The 23,913-nt window shown below is 40.1% G+C and overlaps 1 protein-coding gene across 27 annotated transcripts in view; it reads left to right on the forward strand.

Moving 5' to 3' along the window:
* NCOR2 (nuclear receptor corepressor 2) overlaps window positions 1-23,913 on the forward strand; it is a 495,829-nt gene that overhangs the window by 343,999 nt on the left and 127,917 nt on the right. The gene's annotated exons all lie outside the window — the stretch shown is intronic.

Consider the following 23,913-nt stretch of genomic DNA (forward strand, 5'->3'; position numbering starts at 1 on the left):
GATATTTAGACTCTGAATGCTTGTGCTGTCTTTTCAATACCGATTGCTTTCTTCCAATATAAAGAATGTTATTAACAGATCAAGGTTGGATTGTATTTTTTTTTTTTCCCACTCACAACATAACAGAACAGAAAGCCTTTCAGTATCAAGGTTTATGGCAGAATAGAGTTTGTGGAACAGGTTTTACAGAAACGATGCTAGTCTTCTATAGAGTGCAGGTCTGTGGATCTCTAAATAAATAATTGATGACTCTACCGAATTTGTCTTGTCTGCATTGGTTTCAGGAAATCCATGCATGCCTTGAAACTGAATATTTCATGAGAATTTCAAATGTAACACCAAGTAGAGCTGAGTAATGTAACTGATCTTCCTCCCACGCTTTGAAAGTATGGAGCAGCTTTATTCTGTGCCATATGTTGCTAACATTTAGTCACTTAGCAAGGGTTAACGCAGGTGTCATGCCTGACAGGTTCCGGATGTAGATGTTCGTGTCGGAGCTGCATTATATATATATATATATATATATATATATATATATATATATATATATATATAAATACACACACACACACACATCTTATTCAGGCAGGGGTGTAAGATTTGTGTATAACATGTTTGCCAGCTGTGAGTGGTCAGATAGCATGACATAGTATGCTATGGCAGTGTCTATTGTCTGCAGCCTCTCCTTTATTGATTTGCCCTAGTTGTCATTCAATTTTTTATTAGAAGAAAACAAAAAACAAAATCTGTAATTAACTAAAGATTTTAATATACTCCACCAACTTTAATGCAATTACTCGCACATGCTACCTGCAAATTTTTCTAAATTATTTTCTTCCTTCTGCAATGTTTAGCCATGGGCTAATATCTGGCAACATTGCTTGTTAACATGGCATGTGACATAGATCTCCTGTATGCTGTCTGTATATGATATTACTATATCAAGAAAGAATCATCACAGTGATTTTATCATTGGTAAACAGAAGGGTTATCGTTAGCAATGTACTTTGTATTATAAGGACACCTTTTATATTTTAAAGAGCACCTGTCATATTCCATGAAAAGAAAAGGTTATATGAGACTCAGTACCCAATCCTTTCTATGTACATATCATTTTTATGTGTCTAGCACTTATATTTCTCTCACTAATAGCTTTTTGCTCTTGCTCACTTGGTTTGTCATTCTGTGATTTGGAGGGGGAGTTTACTCTCTTTACATGACTCATTTTCCCCCCTGAGTCTGCTGTGCTGGGTCTTTTCATCCTATCACTGCAGGCTGCTCTGTAACCCCCTCTTCCTATCTATTTATTTTTTGTATGCTGCAGTCTGATAGGACAGAAGGGAGCACAGAGGAGTTCTAGTCCTGCCCTCACTTCCTGGATTATGTTCTGGATGGTATGGGAAAACCTAGTGGCCATAATTTTTATAAAAATGAAATGGTGGTAAATATGAGAGTAAAAATTTTATTTGCCAAAGAAACAACGCGTTTCAGAGCTTTGGAGCTCCTTCGTCAGGTAAACATGGCAGTATGACAGAACTGAGTGAAGGAGTGCTCTTTATGTTCAAAATTGGCGCCAAAGTGTAGTTAGCCCCGCCCCCTGGGCGTGGCCACCAGCTCCAGGCCAATGATAGACACAAGAGTTTAACATTGTCTCACTTAATAACATTGGATAAAAACACATAAAAACGTCATAACATCAATATGGTTGAACACATGAATAGACTTAGTATACCTTGTTATCGGTTTTGAGTCACGGTAATGGCTCATATAAGCCGCTGAACACTGAGTGTCTAGTGCGCATGTGTAAGGTAGTAAAATGCGGACACAGAGCGCACGCGTCCACTGGTCTGGTGCGGGTGTAGTGAAGGATCATGACGTGTGTTGGCGCACGCATACTAAGTGCTGGGGCCGCATTGACTAGATCTTGGATTAGGCGGCACCTGTGCACGCGTGCGCAGTGAAAAGAGGAGGGGGCCGGGCTATTAGACACATATGGTGCGTGCGTACTTGTCAATGGCCAAAATGGTCTGAACTGCGCATGCGCTAGCAGCGATGTGTAAAGAGATAGATGTGTGTGTATAAAAATGAAATAACTTTTTTTTATGAAGTATATTAGAAAGGTTAATGTTTTGCCAAGATGTACAACATATAAAAAGTTCTCCATCGTACAGACCCTTCAAGACACAAAATAAACACCAGGGGGCCCTTTGACTTCAAATAGGGTCTGTCAGGTTTCCATCTGATCTGCATAATTGTTTTCTCTGCTTGTGTCTCATCATTTAACTGGTTGCCATCCTACAACGGCAAGAGGTATATTCACATTCGAAAAAAAGTTGGCTAAATCAGCCAATTTTGGCAGAACCAATTGCCTGCCTAAGGCTGGGTTCACACCACGTTTTTGCAATACAGTTTCCGTATATACGTTTTCAATATTGACTCTCCATTAACTCTTTGACTCTCTATTAAAAAAACCATATGCCAAACGATGCATCTGGTTGAGTCCGTTTTGCATCTTGTACGGTTTTGTCAATTTTTTTTCCCGTACCCAAAACCATAGCCTACAACGATCTTTTGGTCCGGGTGAAAAACCAGATTAAACCGTGTAATTAAAAAAAAAATTTTTTTAACATGGGAGTCAATGGAAACCGTACAGAACCGTATGTGCGTACAGTTCTATCTGGTTTGCACCATAAGTTTTTTGGCTTTGCACAGTTTTTTTCTTGGAATTTCAATCAAACAAGTGAAACTTTATTTATAATGGGGTGAAAAGTTAAAAATGTATATGGTTTTATTCTGAAAAAATGGATGCAACCGGACATCATTTTTCAAACCGTATATGGGTTAAAAATGTGTACACCCGTTTTGATACAGTTTAGTCAGGTTTTGAGGAATCCTCAAACACGTTCTGAATGTTCATGTGTATGAAATGATCAGAAGAGATAGTCAGTCAGATGTTTGATCCTGTGTGTACTGGTACCTTCAGGGTGGCTATATACTTATGATAGAAATTGGTTTATGGTTGATTATTCATCCATACAAATCTAAGCCCAGGTTGGCCATTACAGTTGTTTAAACTGCACATACATGATCTATGACACCAGGCGAAGGATGACCGATCTTTCTAAGAATGTTCTTTCCTGAAAGATTGCTGGGGGATTTTTCTCTCTTGTCCAGCTATCAGCAGAAATTTTCAAACACAGCCGACTTCTTTCCAGATAATGTGTGCGCTTTATCAAGACCCTTACAGAGGAAAAGTTGAACAATTGCCCATAGCAACCGATCAAATAGCTTCTTTCATTTTTTAGAGGCCTTTTTTATATATATATATATATATATATATATATATATATATATATATTAATATATAAATATATAAATAAAGAAGCAATCTGATTGGTTGCTATGGGCAACCGGTCAACTTTTCCTCTGCACTAGTTTTGATAAATCTCCCCCAATGACACTCTTGCATCGATGAGATAAAATGATCATTTATTGTTTAGTTTCACGTGTTGAACAATCACTGTGGTTAAAATAATGCATAGGCCTCCTTTAAGTTCACGGAAATAACTCTAGGGGGTGCAGAGATTGCAGTCACATTCAGTTCTTGAAAACCAGTATACATACCAGTGTATATATTTTTCTATTGGCGCTCAGGAACTTCAGATGGGGACTTGGGTTACTCTGTATGGTGACAGAGATGGAGAAAAGCCACTGTGGTATTTACATTTCTGAGACAATTGGGGAGATTTATCAAAACCAGTGCAGAGGAAAAGTTGCCCAGTTGCCCATAGCAACCAATCAATTCACTTCTTTCATTATTAACAAGGCCTCTGAAAAATGAAAGAAGCGATTTGATTGGTTGCTATGGGCAACTGGGCAACTTTTCCTTTGCACACATATATTGGGAGATGTATTAAAACCTGTGCAGTGGAAAAGTAAACCAGTTGCCCATAGCAGCCAATCACATTGCTTCTTTCATTTTGCAGAGGCCTTTTTAAAAATTAAAGAAGCGATCCGATTGCTTACATAGTAGGGTTAAAAAAAAGACATACGTCCATCAGCTTTAACCAAGGAATTGAAGGGAAGGGGTATGTTGGATGAAGCGGAACAGATATGATTATATATTTCTGCATAAGAACTAATGTTGTTTTGTTTTAGGAAAATATCTAACCCTGTTTTGAAGCTTTCTACTGTTTCTGCTGTGACTAGTTCCTGAGGTAGACTGTTCCATAAATTCATAAATAAAGAAGGCGTGTCACCCCATGAGTCTAAACGTTTTATTTTCCAGATGGAGGTTGTGCCCCCTTGTCCTTTGAGGGGGGTTAACCTGGAACAGTTTTTCCCCATATTTTTTGTATTTGCCATTATATTGATCATATGTTCCATGCCTGTTATTAGTTTAGTTGCACGTCTCGGCACCTTCTCCAGTTCCACAATGTCCCTTTTATAAACTGGTGCCCAAATCTGAACAGCATATTCCAGGTGAGGCCATACCAATGCTTTATAAAGGGGTAGTATTATGTCCGTGTCCCTTGAGTTTATGCTTCTTAATGCTTTATAAAGGGGTAGTATTAGGTCAGTGTCCCTTGAGTTTATGCTTCTTTTGATACTTGACAATATCCTGCTGGCCTTAGAAGCAGCTGGCTGACTTTGGATGCTATTCTGTAGTCTATGATCTACAAGTAGACCCAGATCCTTCTCTATTAGTGACTCTACCAGTTTAACACTCCCCCCCACCCCCCCCCCCCCCCCCCCCCAAGACATACGATGCATGCAGGTTTTAGTACCCAGAGGCATAACTTTACATTTATCCACAATGAACCTCATTTGCCAAGACACTTAGTCTATCTAAGTCCATCTTGTAACTTATGCTCATCCTCTATAGACGGTATCATGCTGCAAAGATTGATGTCCTCTGAAAAGATAGAAACAACTTATTAATCCCAACATAGAAATTATTGACCACCACTCTCTGGGTATGGTCTGTAAGCCAGTTTCCAAACCCAAAGACCTTAATTTACCTATCAGACGTCTATGAGGGACAGTATCAAACTCTTTTGCAAAATCCCAAAACACTATATCCACAGCCAACCCTCTGTCAAGGCTTCTACTCACATCTTCATAAAAGCAAATTAGGTTGGTTTGACAACTTCAATCCTTAGTAAACCCATGCTGGCTACCACTTATAATACTGTTATCCCCTAAGTATTCCTGTATGTAGTCCCTTATGAGTCATTCAAACAATTTTACCACACTGCATGTTAAAGGACAATCATCATGTAAAAAAATGTATCCCCTATCTTAAGGATAGGGGATAAGTTTTAGATCGTGGGGGGGGGGGGGGGTCTGAGCGCTGGGGCCCCCTCGCGATCTCCTGTTTAGAGCCTCAGCTCTCCTATACAGCGGCACGTCATGACCCCTGCTCGAAGCTGGGGCCGCCACGTCCCCGCTATATAGTTCTATGGGAGAGCCGAAGATCGCCGAATGGCTCTCCCATAGAACTTTATGGAGGGGGTGCGTAGTGACGTGTCGCTGTATAGGAGAGCCGGGAGGGGGGGGGGGCAGTGTTCGGACCCCGTACGATCTAAAACTTAACCCCTATCCGAAGGGATAAAGGATACATTTTTTTTTTACATGAATCTTGTCTTTTAAGCTTACTGGTCTATAATTACCTGGGGAAGACCTAGAGCCCTTTTTGAAGATTAGTACAACCTTCGCCTAGCGCCAGTCCTCCGACACAATACCAGACACCAGAAAAATCTCTAAATATTATGAGCAATGGTATAGAAATGACTAAACTTAGTTCTCCAAGAACTCTTGGGTGTAGTCCATCCAGTCCTGGAGATTTGCTTACATTTACTTTACTTAATTTACCTTGGACCATATCTACATTAAGCCAGTTCAGTACATTACATGATGTGTTACCAGCACTGGCTGGTACTCCGGGATGGGAAAATTGCCCGTCATACTGCCGGCAGTAAAAAAATTAAGAGGTACATACCTTCCGTCGCTCCCCTGGTGCCTCCAGTAACCCGCTCCGGCCTCTCCCGCAATCCTCTTCCTGGTTGCCAGTTGTCGGCGAGTCATACTGCACTCAGCGAATCACCAGCCGCAGCTTAGTCTGTTTTCGGCCCCGGCAGCAGATGTACTCTAGCTGACCCCTCACTATTTTTTTTTGTTGTTGTTTATTGCTCTTTTAACATCATTTGTCAGCCATGTAGGATTTAGTTTTAATCATTTATACTTGTTCCCCTTAGGAATAAATTTAGATGTATAGTTATTTAGTGTTTATTTGAAAATTTCCCATTTACCTTCTGTATCAGTATTTGAGAACACCTCCCCCCAGTCTATGTCCTGTAGTGCAGCTCTCAGCCCAGGAAATTTGCCTTTTTAAAATGATAAGTTTTTGCCTTCCCAACCTGTCTGTGTTTTCTACAATTTAATCCTAAAGTAACTATATTGTGGGCCAAGGTTTTCCCGCACAGTTACATTACCAACCAGCTCTGCGTTGTTGGAAATGATCAGATCCAATAGAGCGGAGCTTCTTGTTGGGTCCTCCACAAACTGGCCCATAAAATTATCCTGCAATAAATTTAGGGAATTGTCTCCCCTTTGTAGTGTTAGCCAAACCCGACCCCAATCTATATCTGGATAATTAAAATCTCCCATTATCCCACTGTAGCCACCGGGCAACCCTCTCTATTTGTGTATGCAGCTGACCTATCTCCTTAGTGTTTTTTTTTTTGGGGTGGGGGGGGGGGGGGGGGGGGGGGGGGGGGGTGTCTATAGATTACACCAAAAATGATCTTTTCAGTTGCTATAGGCAACTTTTTCTCTCCACAGGTTTTGATAAATCTCCCACATAGAGATATCAGATATGTAACAACTATGCGTATTTGATCTTTTATAAAACATGAGGCATCCTCAATGTACATAATATAAACCATATATCTGCCCATTACTATTGTAATTCTTATTGCATTTAGTAGAAATGTTGCTATTAATCTATAACAAATGTGTAGTTTCTGTGTATAGAACAATCTAAAATTGCATTGTCATTAATTACGTATTCCTAGTGATTTCACTTCTATGTATGTGTGTGTGCTGCATCCTACCAATATATATATATATATATATATATATATATATATATATAAATATAAATATATATATATGTATATATATATATATATATATATATATATATATATATATATATATGGTCATTAAGTGGAATATCTACTTTTATATGAAAGTCCCAATGATTTATTAGGGGTGATGCTATTCAGTCTTTATTGAAAGGCTGCTCAAATAATATCACTGTGAATCGAGAGGGAGGCAGCTTTGTGAATATTCCATTATTATAACATCTCACTCCAAATAGCATCATTTCTTTTGTTATGTGATGTTCTAGAGAGCAGATGACTTGTGATATGTGATGAGTAACACAACACCTCCGAGAATGCTGCAGTCTGTGAAGGAATCATGGTCTTGGCAAGCCATCTCCTAGACAAACACCCCGATGTGTAGAATAAACAGTGACAGCTCAGAGGAAAGTGCTGCTGCTAGGTGGAAATCTAACCTGGCCCTCTTGTATACATGGGTATGTTGACACAGACTTTCTTTCAGATGTAGATTCCACCTAGGAATCCAGATATCCCTGCCCCATGATTATCAATGGGGATCTGCAGCATAGTTCATATAACAGACTTTTTTTTCCTATGTATAGTTGAAATCTGTGTTGTGGAAAAAAACAATATGTCACCTTCAATCTGAAGTCCAAAGCCAAATCCACAGCATCCAAGCTTTAAATCCACAGCAGGTATCCAAGGATATACCTTGAATTTCTGCTGTAGATTCATTGATGGATTTTTCATATATGTCATATATATGAAAAAAATGGAGTGCATAAAAGTACTGGGCATATGAGTTGCTGAGATTTGCCTTAATAAAATCTGTGATGGTGTCAGTAGCTCCTTCTAGAGCCTTAGGTCGCATTCACATGGCAGAAAATCTGTGTGAATTTTCCGCGCTGAATTCCGCATGAATTTATTGCCCATTAACTTTAATGGGATTCTGCAAGTTCATTCAGACAGCATTTGGAATTCCGCTGCTGAAATCAGTCTAGAAAATAAAAGTCTGGTCTTGTATTTTTCCGCACTTCGGCTGCGGAATCCCATTGAAGTCAATGGGGCCAAATTTCAGCCGAATTTGTACGGAATGCATGCAGATTCTGCGCGCTATCATGTTTTAGTTTTTTTTTTTTTTTTAAATGTCCAAGGGGGTACTACTACTACTCTAATCATGGAACAGAGTATGTTCCATGTTGGGAGAAGTAGTACAGGGGCTGAGGGATTGATCACATCTGGTTTCACTTTTGAAACACGATGGATTCAAAAATGCATGTCAGACGCACCTCTCCCCAGCAATGAATATTTTACAGTCAAATTCATATTGAAATACCCTGCCGGGAGCTCTGAATGGCCGGCATCAAGTGATTCAGGGCTCCCAGCGGAGTTTATTATACAGTAAGATCATGTTTTTTATTATAGATGGCCTGCCGGGGTTCGCTCTGCAATGCCGCCCGCTTCCTACTACTACTCCCATCATGGAACATTTCCACATGGATTCTGCACAAATTCTGCATCAATTCCACATATGTTTAACATCTGAAAAATTCGCCACCAAACAAATGCAGATGCAGAATTCATGCAGATGTGCAGATTTTTCGCTGTGTGAACAAGGCCTTAGTCTACCTTCGTTTCCTAAAAGGTCTCTACGCAGGTGTAGTTACCTCTTGACGTTTTGCCATGCAGTCGGCAGAAAGGAGCTCATCTTAAGAATTTTAAGAAACTTCTGTCTCTGTCCCCTCTAGTAGTAAAAAGTCCCTAGTTGTGAGAACAGAATCCCCCCACCACCATTTCCCAAGTAGGCACAGCAGCCCATCCTACTTATCAAAGGTTTACAGCAGCCACATTTTTGACCCTTTTAGTTGCTACAGCTCCACCCAACACCCTCTAGTCACAGTAGTGATGTATATCACACAGCCACAGGATACACGCATACATAGTTGTTTTCAGTCTAGGTTGTCTTCTCTAAGGTTAAGAGGTTTTCCAGGATTAGAAAAGCAGAGCAAATTTCTTCCAAAAACAGAACCACTCATAGGTTGTGTGTGGTATTGCAGCTCCGTTCCATTGAAGTGAATTGAGCAAAGTTGTAATTCCACACACAACCTGAGGTCAGACGTGTTGCTGTTTTTGGAAGAAATTAGCCATGTTTTAATTTTTTTTTATTTCTGGATAACCTCTTCTAGGGACTGCAGTTCAATTTGACACATTATAGCAAACTGTTACGACTGGCTAGAGATGTGTATATTATGTATATGTCTAACAGAGGATTTCCTAGACTGTTTACAATTATTCTGAACCTTTTCTTGTGATCAGGAGGACTAGGATATCCTGGGTTTATAGAATCTGTGTGTAAATAAGACTATCCATTTACTGACAATACAAATAGAGTATCTTGGAAATTGTGAGCAAGTGACACACAGTTTATTTTCTAAGAATAATTCTGCATATAGTGCTGTTTTAGTGTATGCTAACGCTACGGAATCTCCACTCTCGGAATTGCGCTCAAAGATTTGGCGGCCGGCACCAAAATCCTTCAGCAGTAGTGCCACGTGGACCTGCACTGTCACTAGTGATGTCAATGCAGTCTGCTTGTAATTCCTGCATGTTCATTTATTTGGCTGATCATTTTCAGCAGCAGAATTCTCCACCACTGAAATTCCCTTGTGTGACTGAGTTCGCGGAAGGCCCATTCACACCAGTGTTAAGGTTCACACAGCAGAATTCCCAAACGCAAATCCGCATGTGAAAATTCCGTTGTGTGAACATACCCGTACCTCTCAAAATAACACAGCTGATCTGTACGGACACTTATCTAAACTGGTGGTGTGCGTCGTACATAAGCAATACACAATGTTGATGTAAAAAATGCCTTATTAAGTTACAGAACATTTTAGCTATGTGTTCATAGAACTTGAAACAACTTTAAAGGGGTACTCTGGTGGAAAACATTTTTTTTTTTTTAATGAACTGGTGCCAGAAAGTTAAAGAGATTTGTAAATTACTTCTATAAAAAAAAAAATCTTTACCCTTCCAGTACTTTTTAGCAGCTGTATGCTACAGAGGAATTTCTTTTCTTTTTGAATTTCTTTTTTGTCTTGTCCACAGTGCTCTCTGCTGACACCTGATGCCTGTATCAGGAACTGTCCAGAGTAGGAGAAAATCACCAATGCAAACCTATGCTGCTCTGGACAGTTCCTGACAGAGGTGTCAGCAGAGAGCACTGTGGACAAGACAAAAAGAAATTCAAAAAGAAAAGAATTTTCTCTGTAGCATACAGCTGCTAAAAAGTACTGGAAGGATAAAATATTTTTTTTTTAATAGAAGTCATTTACAAATCTGTTTCACTTTCTGACAATGTTTTCCACCGGATTACCCCTTTAAAGGGTTTTCCAGGCAGAATGGAATTATGGCCTATCCTCTGGATGTACATTGTGTAGTGGCTGTGTTATGTTACACTGCAGTAACACAGCATGTCCACCAATGTGCACTGCCAATCAGCTGTTGATGGACAATCATTCATTTTTATTTATTTAATTTTTTAAAAACCCTTGCATTTTTAAATGGACATCTTGTTTGGTAATGTTAACTAATTTTATCTAAAATCTTTTATGCTTTGTTGAAATCTGCATGGGAGATCCTGTCAATGATATTTTCAGTCCTATTTTTTCAATTAAATAATGGACATAATTAACAGTACCTGCCAGGCCTTATTGTGTTTATCATGTAAACCGAGCCTTTAACGTATGCAACTTACAGATTTCTGTGTTGATCCTGTCGCTCACATTGCATGCAGTTCACTGAGGAGGAGGACTTGTTCCCTTGAGCATGATGCTTGCCCTAACATTTCATGTGGGAACTTCCATCCTCAGAGCTGACAATTGGCTGTGCTATGCACTTAGGTTCTGTGACATGCCCCCCAGCTCACGCAGTTGGCTGATTGACCATCCGGGAACCTGCACAGAGCCCTTCTTGTCTAGCCAACACTTCTTTTATTTTGTCTGTTGTGGACAGTTGAGGCCCCCCTAGTGCTAGTAAGTATAAAGCATTTTTTCACCCAAAAATATGCACATTTGAAACCAATGTATATTACAAATATAAATGCAATGATATCTCCATTATATAAAATGTTTTTGTAAAAGAACAGTGCCCATTTGATGTTGATGTCCTATCCTTAACACCACAGGCCCTTCAATTATCTGCTCAGGAGGATGCTAACAGTAGGACTACCACTGATCTGTAGATGATTGCTTATCCTTACGATATTAGTCACTGTAACCCATTTTAGTGGAATGTGTAGGTTGATTTGCTCATTGGTCTATTCAGCTGAGTGTAAAGTCCCTGAGAGGGATCAATGAGTTCTGACTTAGGCTAGGTTCACACCAGTTTTTGCGCTACAGTTCCCGCATCAGGTTTTTGATAAAAAAAAAAAAAAAAAAAAAAAGGATTCCTCAAAACCTGACAAAACTGTATCAAAACCTGACTAAACTGTATCAAAACGTGTGTTCAAATTTTAATCCGTATACGGTTTGAAAAATGATGTCCGGTTGCATCCGTATTTTAAGAAAAAAACATGTACGTTTTTAACTTTTCATTCCATTATGACTAAAGTTTCACTTGTTTGATTGGAATTCCAAGAAAAAAACTGTGCAAAGTCTAAAACCGTATGGTGAAAACCGGATGGAACCGTACACACATACGGTTCCCATTGACTCCCATGTAAAGTAAGTATACATTTCAATATGGTTTTTCACCCGGACCAAAAACTGTGGTAGGCTACGGTTTTGGGTACTGGGAGAAAACTGATAAAACCGTACAGGATGCAAAACGGACACAACCTGATGCATCTTTTGGCATACGGTTTTCAATGGAGAGCCAATGAGATAAATCCAATCCAATATTGGTTTTCAATACGGTTCCATGCGATTTTCAAATTGAAAACATATACGGAACTGTATTGCAAAAATGGGGTGTGAACGCAGCCTTTACATAGCTTCAGCGGCTGTTACTTTGGAAAGTTCTGGCAGATTAGAATTTGGCTTCCTGGGTGGAGGACAAGCATCTGCTTATTAAATCTTTGGATAGGATGTGATGCTTTGCTGGCCCACAAAGGTATTTGATGAAACAAATGAAGCCTTTTGCTGGTTCAGCAGCCTGTTGCAGATTGGATTTATCTTATTCATGCTGCATGCTTTAGGAATCTCCAGATGACTCAAGGTTTGTTTCATTGGCATGGCTCATATCTGCCCTCTACGTGCCTTGTCCTGTCCACTATTTTACCACACTAAATCTATGGCAAACGGGAGTGTTACATGGGGATGAACAGAGCATGTTACAGCTGGCAGGTAAAGACTGTCAGTCTGTGTGCCAGAATCGGCAGCTAGCTTAACCCTTTCATTGCCTGGATTTGATTGTAGACATTTGGTTAGAATTCTGGAAAGCTTTTGTAACCCTCATATGTCCATCCAGTCACACAGCAGAACATTCCTATACTTGTGAAGTTAGTTTGGTCAATTACTTAAAGTGTCCCCTTTAATGAGCTAAGAAACTAGTGAGGCAAGAAGGACCCATTCTACAAACGACCCGTCCCTTTAATAACTTGATTTTTTTTTTTTCTGGTCTACCAGGTCTCGTCTGAATTTATTAAAATGTTGCAGTAAAGGTCACTTGCCTAATTCAAAAATATCATATAGAAGGCCATGTTTACAGTCTGTATTGTAGATGTACAAGATATGGTCAGGTTACTGCACGGTAGAAAATGGCTAATTTCTTCAAAATGTGTCTATGAAACAAGAACGTAACTAGTAATATAGAGAATGAGCAAGAAAGAGGAATAGCAGGAACAAAGTTTAAAGTAAACCATTTCGGAATCAGAGAATCTGGACTTTTTTGCCAAGTATACTAAATTCTGGTTGCCTATTTTAAGGTCAAATAGGGAGATTTATCAAAACCTGTGTAGAAGAAAAGTTGCCCAGTTGCCCATAGGAACCAATCAGATCACTTCTTTCATTTTTGAAAAGGTCTCTGAAAGAAGCAATCTGATTGGTTGCTTTGGGCAACTGGTCAACTTTTCCTCTACACAGGTTTTGATAAATCTCCCCCAAAGTCTATACTCCAATTTGAGTAAAATCTAGAGGAATTAGTTGGTATGGGTTCACAGGAGTCTCCATTGAGTATCTGTGTCTGTTAACTTGCATGACAGATTATACTGTACACCTCTTGTTCACTTTATTAGGTGGACCCTGCAAGTCCAGGGTTGGTCCCCCCTTTTGCCTTCATCCTTAAAGGTGTACTCTGAACCTGATACATCTTATCCCAAAGGATAGGGGATAAAGGATAGGGGATAAGATGTCTTATCGCGGGGGTGCCGCCGCAATCTTGTATTCGCCACCCACCTGTTTGTGAGCTGGCACCGCGGCATGCAGCTCAAACAGCCGGGTAGTGACCACGAGGCATGAGTATCGTGACGTCACGACACCCCCCTCCCCCACTATGCAAGTCTATGGGACGGCACGATACTCCGGCCCCATGGTCGCCACCCGACTGTTTGTGAGCTGGCACCGCGGCGTGCAGCTCAAACAGGTGGATGGCAAATACAAGATAGAGGGGGTCCCCAGCGGCGGGACCCCCGCGGTGAGACATCTTATCCCCTATCCTTTGGATAGGGGATAAGATGTCTCAGGGCTGGAGTACTCCTTTAATGGCATACTTTCTGCAAGGTGCTGCAAACATTCCTCAGAGATATTGGTACATATAGACATGATGGCATCACACATTTGCTACAGATTTGTCTGCTGTACATCCATGATGTGAATCCTGTTTAACCACATCCCAAAAGTGCTCTATTAGATTGAGATCTGGTGACTGTGGAGGCCATTGGAGTACAGTGATCTCATTGTTATGTTCAAGAAGCCAGTTTGTGATTGTGAGCTTTGTGTGTTGGTGCATGGTCCTGCTTGAAATAGCCGGACTATGGGAACACTGGGGTCATAAAGGGATGGACATGGTCAGCAACAATACTCAGGTAGGCACAGTCACATTTAAACTGTGCTCAGTTGGTACTAAGGGGCCAAAAGTGTCCCAATAAAATGATCCATGTTGGTTGTGCAAAATGTTATCCCTGCCATCTGAATGTTGCAGCTAGAATTGAGACTTCTAAGACAAGACCACATTCTTCCTGTCTTATTTTAGGGAGCATTTGTGAATTGTAGCCTCAGTTTTCTGTTCTTAGCTGACAGAAGTAGTGCTGTGTTGTCGTCTTCTGCTGCTGTTGCCCATCTGCTTCAAGGTTGGACGTGTTGTACGTTTTGCATACACGCATAGTAACAAGTGCTTATTTGAGTTACTGTGGCCTTCCTGTCATCTTAAACCAGTCTGTCCATTTTTCTCTGACAATAACAAGGCATTTTCATCCCCACAATTGCTGCTCACTGTATATTTTATCTTTTTCATATGATTCTCTGTAAACTCTAGAGATGGTTGTGCATGAAATTCCTAGTATTTTCTCAAATACTCAGATCAGCCCATCTGGCATTAACAACCATGCCACATTTAAAGTTACTTAAATCCCCTTTTTCTCTTTTATGATGCTCGGTTTAAACTTCAGCGTGTTGTCTTGACCATATCTGCGTGCTTAAATGCATTGCTAGTAATTAAACTGGTGTGGCTAATAGTTAACTCTGTGTGTATTTTGTGTGAAATCTAGACCCCTGAAGAAGCGCATCGGACAGACCGATAGGAAACAACAGTTGACTAATGCTGAAAGACCCTTGTACCACCTTAAAAGAGAAATGTGGGCCAAAATGTTTAACTTTCCCTGTGCCCGGGCTGCAAAAACTAAAAAAAAAAAAATAATATTTAACTCACCTTCCTACATTCCTCCGCTGCACCACTATCGGCGTCCTCGGAACGTCACATGGCGGTCAGCGTATCGCAGCGATGGCCTGTGCTCCTTTCATGACAGTGTGCTCAGCCTATCACTGGTCGAGACGGGACATCGCTGCAATATGCGGACCGCCGTGTGACGTTCCGAGCCTAAGAAGCAGGGAGCCGAGCAGCGCCGGAGGAACAGGACGCCTCTGTGGATTTACCTGTAGAAATGGTACATATTCTCTGCTGCGGGAAATCCCCAGCCTGTCCCTCCCATGTATCTGTATCTTATCAGTAGTATTCTTCTTTCTGTTCTTTGGCACACACTTATTCTTGAGCTCTTCCATCTCCTGTGTGTTATGCCAGATATTTTGGGTGAATCTCTGGGGTTAAACCCTTCTAAAAATCATAAATAAACCTGGTAGAAGAATTTGTGCTAGAAGTGACAATCTATCCACATCATAATAATGTCTAAAGTTGTAAAATACTGCTAATAAATGATGCTGCTAAAAACATTAAAAAGTCTGTGGTGATGTAAATGTAATGATAAAGTGGTGGTAAAAGGAGTTTATTACTTTATAATGTATAGTTTAATGTAATGTGTAGGTTCATAGTCCTGAGCAGCTTTTCCTTAGCAGTTTTAGTGCTTTTTCTCCTGGTGTAGTAGTTAAAGGGATACTCCACTGGAAAACATGTTTTTTATAAATCAACTGGTGCCAGAAAGCTAAACAGATTTGTAAATTACTTCTATTAAAAAATCTTAATCCTTCCAGTACTTCTCAGCTGCTGTATGATCCACAGGGAGTGCTTTTCTTTTTGAATTTACTTTCTCTCTGACCACAGTGCTCTCTGCTGACACCTCTGTCCATTTTAGGAATTGTTTGCAATGGGGATTTGCTCCTGCACTGGACAGTTTATTAAAGGGGTACTCCGGTGGAAAAAAAAATTTTTTTTAAATGAACTGGTGCCAGAAAGTTAAACAGATTTGTAAATGACTTCTATTAAAAAATCTTAATCCTTTTATTATTTTTTAGCAGCTGTTTGCTTTTTTAATTTCTTTTTTGTGTTGTCCACAGTTCTCTCTGCTGACACCTCTGTCCATGTCAGGAACTGTCCAGAGCAGCATAGGTTTGCTATGGGGATTTTCTCCTGCTCTGGACAGTTCCTGATGCGGGCATCAGGTGTCAGCAAAGAGCACTGTGGACAACACAAAAAAGCAATTAAAAAAATAAAGATTTTCCTCTGTAGCAAACAGCTGCTAAAAAGTACTGAAAGGATTATGATTTTTTTTTTTATAGAAGTAATTTACAAATCCGTTTAACTTTCTGGCACCAGTTCATCAAAAAAAAAAAAACGTTTTCCACCGGAGTACCAGAGTAGCAGAAAGCACTGTGGTGAGACAAAGGAAATTAAAAAAGAAAAGAACTTCCTGTGGAGCATACAGCAGCTGATAAGTACTGGAAGGATTAAGATTTCAAAAAGAGAAGTAATATACTAATCTGTTTAACGTTCTGGCACCAGTTGATAAAAAAAGAAAAAAAAAAACGTTTTCTAGTGGAGTACCCCTTTAAGATATCCTTGTCATCTCAAGGAAGAAGAGAGTGAAAGGAAAAATAGAGCTTGAATAACCCCTTCAGTGCAAATGAGACAAAAAGCTTTGTTATGTTGGATCCTGTTCAGATCTGAAAGAGCGGAGGATGAAGACTGTGTGTGTGTGTGTGTGTGTGTGTGTGTGTGGTTGGGGGGTGGGGGGGACAAAAAGTGAGAGAGAGGGAAGGCTGGTGCCAAGATAGCCGCACCCTTTGACAACCTGGGTCCATGCCACACATTCTGCTATTAGCGTTCTGTCTAGAGGTCACATTCAGACGAGATGAGCCTGCAGGTCAGGCAGAAGAGTGATTAGCACTGGTTCTGTGAATCCCACACATAGCAACAGTATCAGTCCCCCAGCTGGCAGAAGCTGTGCATCTGCAGTGCTCTTATCTCCTCGTTTGGTGGCAATTTTCCTCCACTAGACACAGATTTTCCTTGGCAGCTACGAATACTGAGACTTAAAACTGCATTACTCTCCATCCTGGCAAGCTGCAGCAAGAGGCAGGTAAGTGGAAGGAAGCGCGGAAAAGTTAGCTTTCTGTAACTTGCAATAGTCCAGTGAATGTGTTTGACAGATGGAAATCGTGCTGTGTGAATTGGCGTGAAAAAAGGGGGGAAAAAAAGGATCGACTGTTTTTTAAAGGGGCTTTTAAAAAGGGGAGTCTGCGTAAGAGCGAGTCTGGCTAGAAAAAGGAATTCTGCTTTGGGTAATATGAAAGGAAGCAAGGCCTTTAGGACAGTGTTTCCCAACCAGGGTGCCACCAGCTGTTGCAAAACTACAACTCCCAGCATGCCTGGACAGCCTTCGGCTGTCCAGGCATGCTGGGAGTTGTAGTTTTGCAACAGTTGGTGGCACCCTGGTTGGGAAACACTCTTTAGGAGATGGACAGGGGACATACGCAGAGACGGAAAATTCTTTGGACGCTTGTCGTGGAGATGTAAAATATCATGGAAGAGACTTTTACACAGAAAAAAAAGCCAAAGAGGCGGAGGGAGCGAGAAGAATCAGCCGAGAGAAAAGCAGATTAAAAGCCCCAGAGGACGAAACATGTGTTCCTGACAACTTCTGGACGTCCGTCAGTAGGATCCAATGACAGTGACCTGGTTTAACATCCCACATGCTGGTGGATGCTTACTTCACTTTGCCTCAGTGGGAAGTCTACAGCACAGGGAAGGAAAAAGTAGGCAGTCCTATTAACTCTTTTTGTCAACAAAGTCTGGGCAAGCCATGGTCTCTATTGTAGACGAGCTTTCACCTGCTTCTAGGATACTACGCAGTGTATGCTGTAGACGGGGATTTTTATTTCAGCACTGATCGGACCTATTATTGCACCATATAAGGCGATGGATACGTGTGCAGCAAGGAGATTTGACGCATGATATTTAATGTTTTAGTATAAATGGCGTTGTTATTCTCGCTTGTAAATGTCCCCTAGAGTACGATTATATTGTAAAAGGTGCCAAGTTGGTCTTAACATGCCTTTTCTGGCCCTGGGAGGGTATTGAGATCTCTACTGTAAGTTTTTAGCTTTGGGAGATTCTTTGCAGATAGGTTTGCATTGGATTTCTCTATTTAAATTCAGTTCAAGATGTTAAGAACAGAAGCCACTTTTTACCTTTATGGTCTTGGGGGGTTGGGCATCCAATATTTTGAAACATTTTTATTTATTTATTTATTTTTACTTTACAGTGGAAATAAATGCCTTGATTGTAATATAAAGTGAGATTCTATCCAGTATAATTTTTTAATGTTCTGAATGTAGCGCGTTCTGTTCTGTGTTCGATGGTACGGTAAGAATGGATGCGGTTTTCTAAATATGTTTATGCTGATAGTGTTTCTTTGGCAACAAGAGGAGAGCGGACTTGCGTATTCCAGCAGTGCGTCTGGCAAAATACACAGTTTTTGTGTTTTGTTTTGTAGACTTCCAGCTATTTCAGAATATGGAATCGTTTTCAATTTTTTTTGTGTCATGAGAAGATAGAAAAGTCTTTCAGTTGTTAGATCTCTTAGGTGCATATAATCAAATCCCCTTTGTATAGATCCCCGTAGTCCTGTAAATTTTGACTTTCCATACTTGTGTTACACAGGCCACAAATTAAGGGGAGGGGGGGTCACTTATTATATTGCAGATGTGAACACAGGCCACATATATAGACATCTAAGCAAGGCATGATTTCACTTGATCTACCAACGTCTGAAGTTAGTAGTATTGTGACAATGACCTCCACCCCTACAGGAAGCCATTCCTTAGCTCAGATTAAAGGGGTACTCCGGTGGAAAACTTTTTTTTTTTTTTTTTATCAACTGGTGCCAGAAAGTGAAACAGATTTGTAAATTACTTCTTAAAAAATATTAATTCTTCCAGTACTTATTAGCTGCAGAATACTACAGAGAAAATTCTTTTCTTTTTGAAACACAAAGCGCTCTGCTGACATCATGACCACAGTGCTCTCTGCTGACATCTCTGTCCATTTTAAGAACTGTCCAGAGTAGGAGAAAATTCCCATAGAAAACATATGCTGCTCTGGACATTTCCTAAAATGGACAGATATGTCAACAGAGATCACTGTGGTAATGATGTCAGCAGAGAGCTCTGTGTTCCAAAAAGAAAATAATTTCTTCTGTAGTATTCAGCAGCTAATAAGTACTGGCAGGATTAAGATTTCTTAATAGAAGTAATTTACAAATCTGTTTAACTTTCTGGCACCATTTAATAAAAAAAAAAAAAAAAAGTTTTCCATCGGAGTACCCCTTTAATGGACTACGTATACGAAACGTAAAGTTTTTAACAGTTTTTATTTTATAATGTATTTCTATGTTTAGATGAAAGATGAATGATTACTATTAGTAAGAAAAGGAGTACTACTTTATCAATTTTCACACAACTACTACTAATACAATATTCAATACTGCTGATATGTGTAGATCATGGGTCATGGTATTTAATTCCAGGACATGTGTGCTTCTTATTTGCCACAAGGACTGTGACTCCAATGTGGGACTACTACAGGTTTTAGAGATATATATATATATATATATATATATATATATATATATCTATATATATATATATATATATTCATACAATAATGTATTTCAGTATGACCAAGGTCTGTTTGTAAAATTGCTAGTAAGCAACACTGTCTGGAGACCTTTCTTTATATATAATCATACTCCTAAAAACTACCCGTTAAGCGTTTGTTCTGTTATTTGATTATTATTATTCTTTTAGCGTCACTTCTTTAGTTAGTGTTCCCATCCTCATAGATGTACTGTCTATAAGCCCATTTGAACCTTGTAACTAATTTACAATTGAACTGTTCCGAACTCTGGAGACGGGAGTTCGTGATGTCATGACCACGCCCCCTCACGACGCCCCACCCCCTCAATGCAAGTCTACGGGAGGGGGCGTGACAGTCATCACGCCCCTGCTATAGACTTGCATTGAGGTGGTGGGGTGTGATGTCATGAGGGGGCTGGGCTATTACATCACGAGCTCCCGCCGCTGGCTCCAGTGTTCGGAACAGTTTGTTCCAAATGCTGAGCAGCGGAGTACCCCTTTAAGGGTTACCTGGTATAATATAGCTGTCTGTTTCGTGGATAAAATTGAAGTACAGAATATAGGGGGTTAGGCCACAACGGATGAAAGAAGTATTGAACATGTCACCATTTTTGTCAATAAATCGATTTCCAAAGGTGCTATTGACATGAAATTCTCAGCAGATGTTGTAACAACATAAGTAATCCATACATACAAAGAAACCAAAACAAATAAGCTCAAAAATTAAGTTATGTGTAATAATGTAAAATAGGAAAAAGTAGTTATGTCTACTGTTATTTATTTAATACTTAGTACGAAAGCCTTTATCGGTAATGACAGCTTCAAGACTCCTCCTGTATGAAGAAACTAGTCTCATGCATTGCTGTGGGGGATTTTGGCCCATTCTTCCACACAAACAGTCTTCAAATCTTGAATGTCTGTGAGCCTTTTCTATGAATCATGATCTTCACTTCTTTCTATGAGCTTTAGTTTCTTTCTTTAAAATCATTTGAGAGTTTCCTTGGCTGTGTGTTAGGGATCATTGTCTTGCTGAAATGTCATCCTGGTAGATGGCAGCAGATTTTTCTCAAGAATGTCTTAGTAAATTTGCCAATTCATCTTCCCATAATTATGTGAAGTATGCCAGTACGGTTTGCTGAAAAGCAGTCTCACACCATGATGTCCCCGCTTCCATACTGCACTGGCGGTGGAGGCATTACTTACTTTTTTCCTTTGAGGCAACAGTACCTGCTACATCTAGGTCTTTTTAAAGCTCTCCACAAGTGTTCCTTGGCTCTTGGACAACTCCTCTGATTATTCTATTCACTTGTATTTCAGACATTTTTCAAGAAGCACCTGGTTAGGACTGAACCAGCTGATGTTAATTTGCCTGGCAAGGGGCAAGACTTATTTTTAATTACTGGTAATTTTTAGTTCAGCTGTTGTCTTGGCTTTCTATGCCTTTTTGCACCTCCCTTTCATCATGTGTTCAATACTGTTTTCCGGTGTTATTTCACATTATTACACATAACTTAATTTCTAAACTGTCTCAGAGAGGTAAACGAAATGGATCACCCACCCAATAATTCTTATTTCTTTATTCCATAATAATACAAGATAATATAAAAAAACAAGACTGGTATAGGAGAGTGTATGACACATACGCAGCGGGGGAGCACGCATGATTTCTGAACTGATTTGTTTTGTTCTTGTATGGATTAATTGGGTTGTTACCAATGTCTGGTGAAAATTTCATGTCCATAGCACCTTTTGGAAATATATTTAGTGTGAAAACTGGTGATATGTTCAGTACTTTTTCACCTGCTGTATATCCTCATAATAACCTCTAAACTTAGTAAAGGAAATGACTGCAAGTCCTAACCATGTGTGTCATAGACCTTGCAGATCTCTCTTGTATATGTGTATACGATGACATTACCACTTTGTTGTGTACATCTACTAGTCTCAAAGGTCAATCTGGGGAGCCCGGCATGGCTAATTCTGATGTTTGATGGAGGATTGTTCTGTAATGCTTGGTCTAAAGATAATCTGCTAAAACTGCTGTGGTGATCAGTAGTTTTGTTGAGATTGTTTTCAGAAATCGAAAGGGAGATCTTCAAACTAGGGGTTTCAGATTTCTTCTTTTCTTACAAGCACACAACCTCCCTGGGTGAAATGTGAAGATCCTCCCCTTTGTGTATTGTGTACTTGTAAATAAAGCATGTGGTTTAGTGCTGAGAGATGGCGGAGTTTGATTTCCACAAGTCATGTGCATTAAGAGTAGAACATAGTAACCGTCTGGAGGTAAGACAATACTGGGCACCTCAGAACGTGACAACTCAGTGACCATTACGTTTTTTGTTGTTTTTTTTTAATTAGAGTGGACTTTTTTTTTTATTTATAAAACGATATAAAATTAAGCAATCACAAAAATAGTATGTGTATATCTTATGTTTTCCGGTGGTTGGAGCATCTATAATGATGATGATCATGTGATAGGAGTGGGCAAGGTAGATCTAGAGTTACATGTTTCCTGTATATAATGGAGCTCAGGGCCATGAATATTCATCAGAGGATGTTGTACAGGGTGAGCCAGGCAGGCAAAAGAGTGCACCAAGGGGACAGAAACGGCCCCAGTGTACCAAAACACTTAATTTGCATCTTTTGGCTTTTTTGGCTATTGCTTGTGAACTGGAGCACGTAGGAAAAAAGGTAAGCAGCATTGGAATCAGCGTCATCCCCACTATAACTCTGTACCAGCAAGTTAGTGTGGTTGGCGCTGGTGACAGATTTCCATTAAATGAAACAAACAGACAGACATTAGTCACTTGTTAAATCCCCCACTGCTCCAGCCCTGATGCTTTGGTGACATGCCATACAGCTATGTGACGGCTGCAGCCAGGCACTGGCCTTAGACATCTGTACATGCTAGTATCGCTGCTGAGGACATTGATTGTACGACACATCCAAAAAGACCAGCAGGGACAACTAGAGCATCAGCACTACAGCAGTGAGAGATTAAACAAGTGGATAATGCTTAGTGTTTAACATATCCTGGCCCCCAGTTTAATTTCTTAAACTTTAGACTACTCCTTTAACACTTTGAAAATCCCTGCATGGATGTGAATGCTGCAAACAAGATTCGAGAAAATGTCCTGTAACCTTGCTTTTTTTTCTTGCCTAGGTTAGTAGTTTTATAGACAAGGATACACTTTGACATTCTGTTACTTACATGCCATGTTAAACTCCTGAAGGAGATCATGTTACCACTGTAATCTAAGGCTGCATTCACACTAAGTTCCCTCACTACGGCTGCCATATCTGGCTGGGAAATTTTAATACTGGTAGCTCCTGTATCCCAGACGGTCTGGTGCCAAAACCCATTCACTTTAATGAGCTGACCGGAGTCAGACAGTGACTCCGGTTGGCTCATTTATGCCCTGTATCCGGTTTTGTGACCGGACTTAAATGGGCACCGTCAGATACAAAAACTTTTGATATGTTGTAAAGCATGCAAAACCAATAGGTTTTGCAATTGCTTTCAATAGAAAATTTTCAGTATTTCAGGGGGGCTGCCTGCTTGGACACATACTAGTCCTGCTGTGTCTATGCGTCATCACCTAGGTCATGGACACACTTCCTTGATTGACAGCTGTGAGTGCAGGGCTCACAGCTGGTGGAAAAATCCTCCCACTATCAGCTTGTGTCTCACTACTGTCAGGGAGGACAAGCTGGGAGTTGTAGTTTTGCTATTGCTAGGAGAGATGTGAGCATGCAGCATGCTGAGGGAGGGGGCGGAGACCTACACAGTGAAGCCACGCCCCCTCCCTTTGAGAGGAATTCAGACTAGTGAGCTAAATTAAAAGTGTAATAAAAAAATGAATAAAGGTGCTAGACACATAAAAATTAGATGTACGTGGTCAGGATTAGGTACTGAGTGATGTATTAAAAAAAATGTTTTTTGTTGGATCTGATGGATATGCTTTAAAACCGTAGTATACCACGGTTTTAAGTCTAACCCTGGTCGGCTCATTAAAGTGAATGGGTTTTGGCGCCAGACCGGCTGGCATACAGGAGCTCCCAGTTTTGAAATTTCCCAGCTTGATCCGGCAGCTGTAGGGCGGGAATGTAGTGTGAATGCCACCTAACCATGTTGGGATTTTTCTTTTACATAAACATATATGTTTTTCTCATATCTACAGGGGGGGTATTGGTTACAACATGCTTAACCTATTACAGTAATGGTAAAAAAAAATTATACTTTAAACATATACTTTTTTACA

Source organism: Hyla sarda, chromosome 1 (genome assembly GCF_029499605.1).
Source record: "Hyla sarda isolate aHylSar1 chromosome 1, aHylSar1.hap1, whole genome shotgun sequence".
Classification (NCBI taxonomy): Eukaryota; Metazoa; Chordata; class Amphibia; order Anura; family Hylidae; genus Hyla; species Hyla sarda.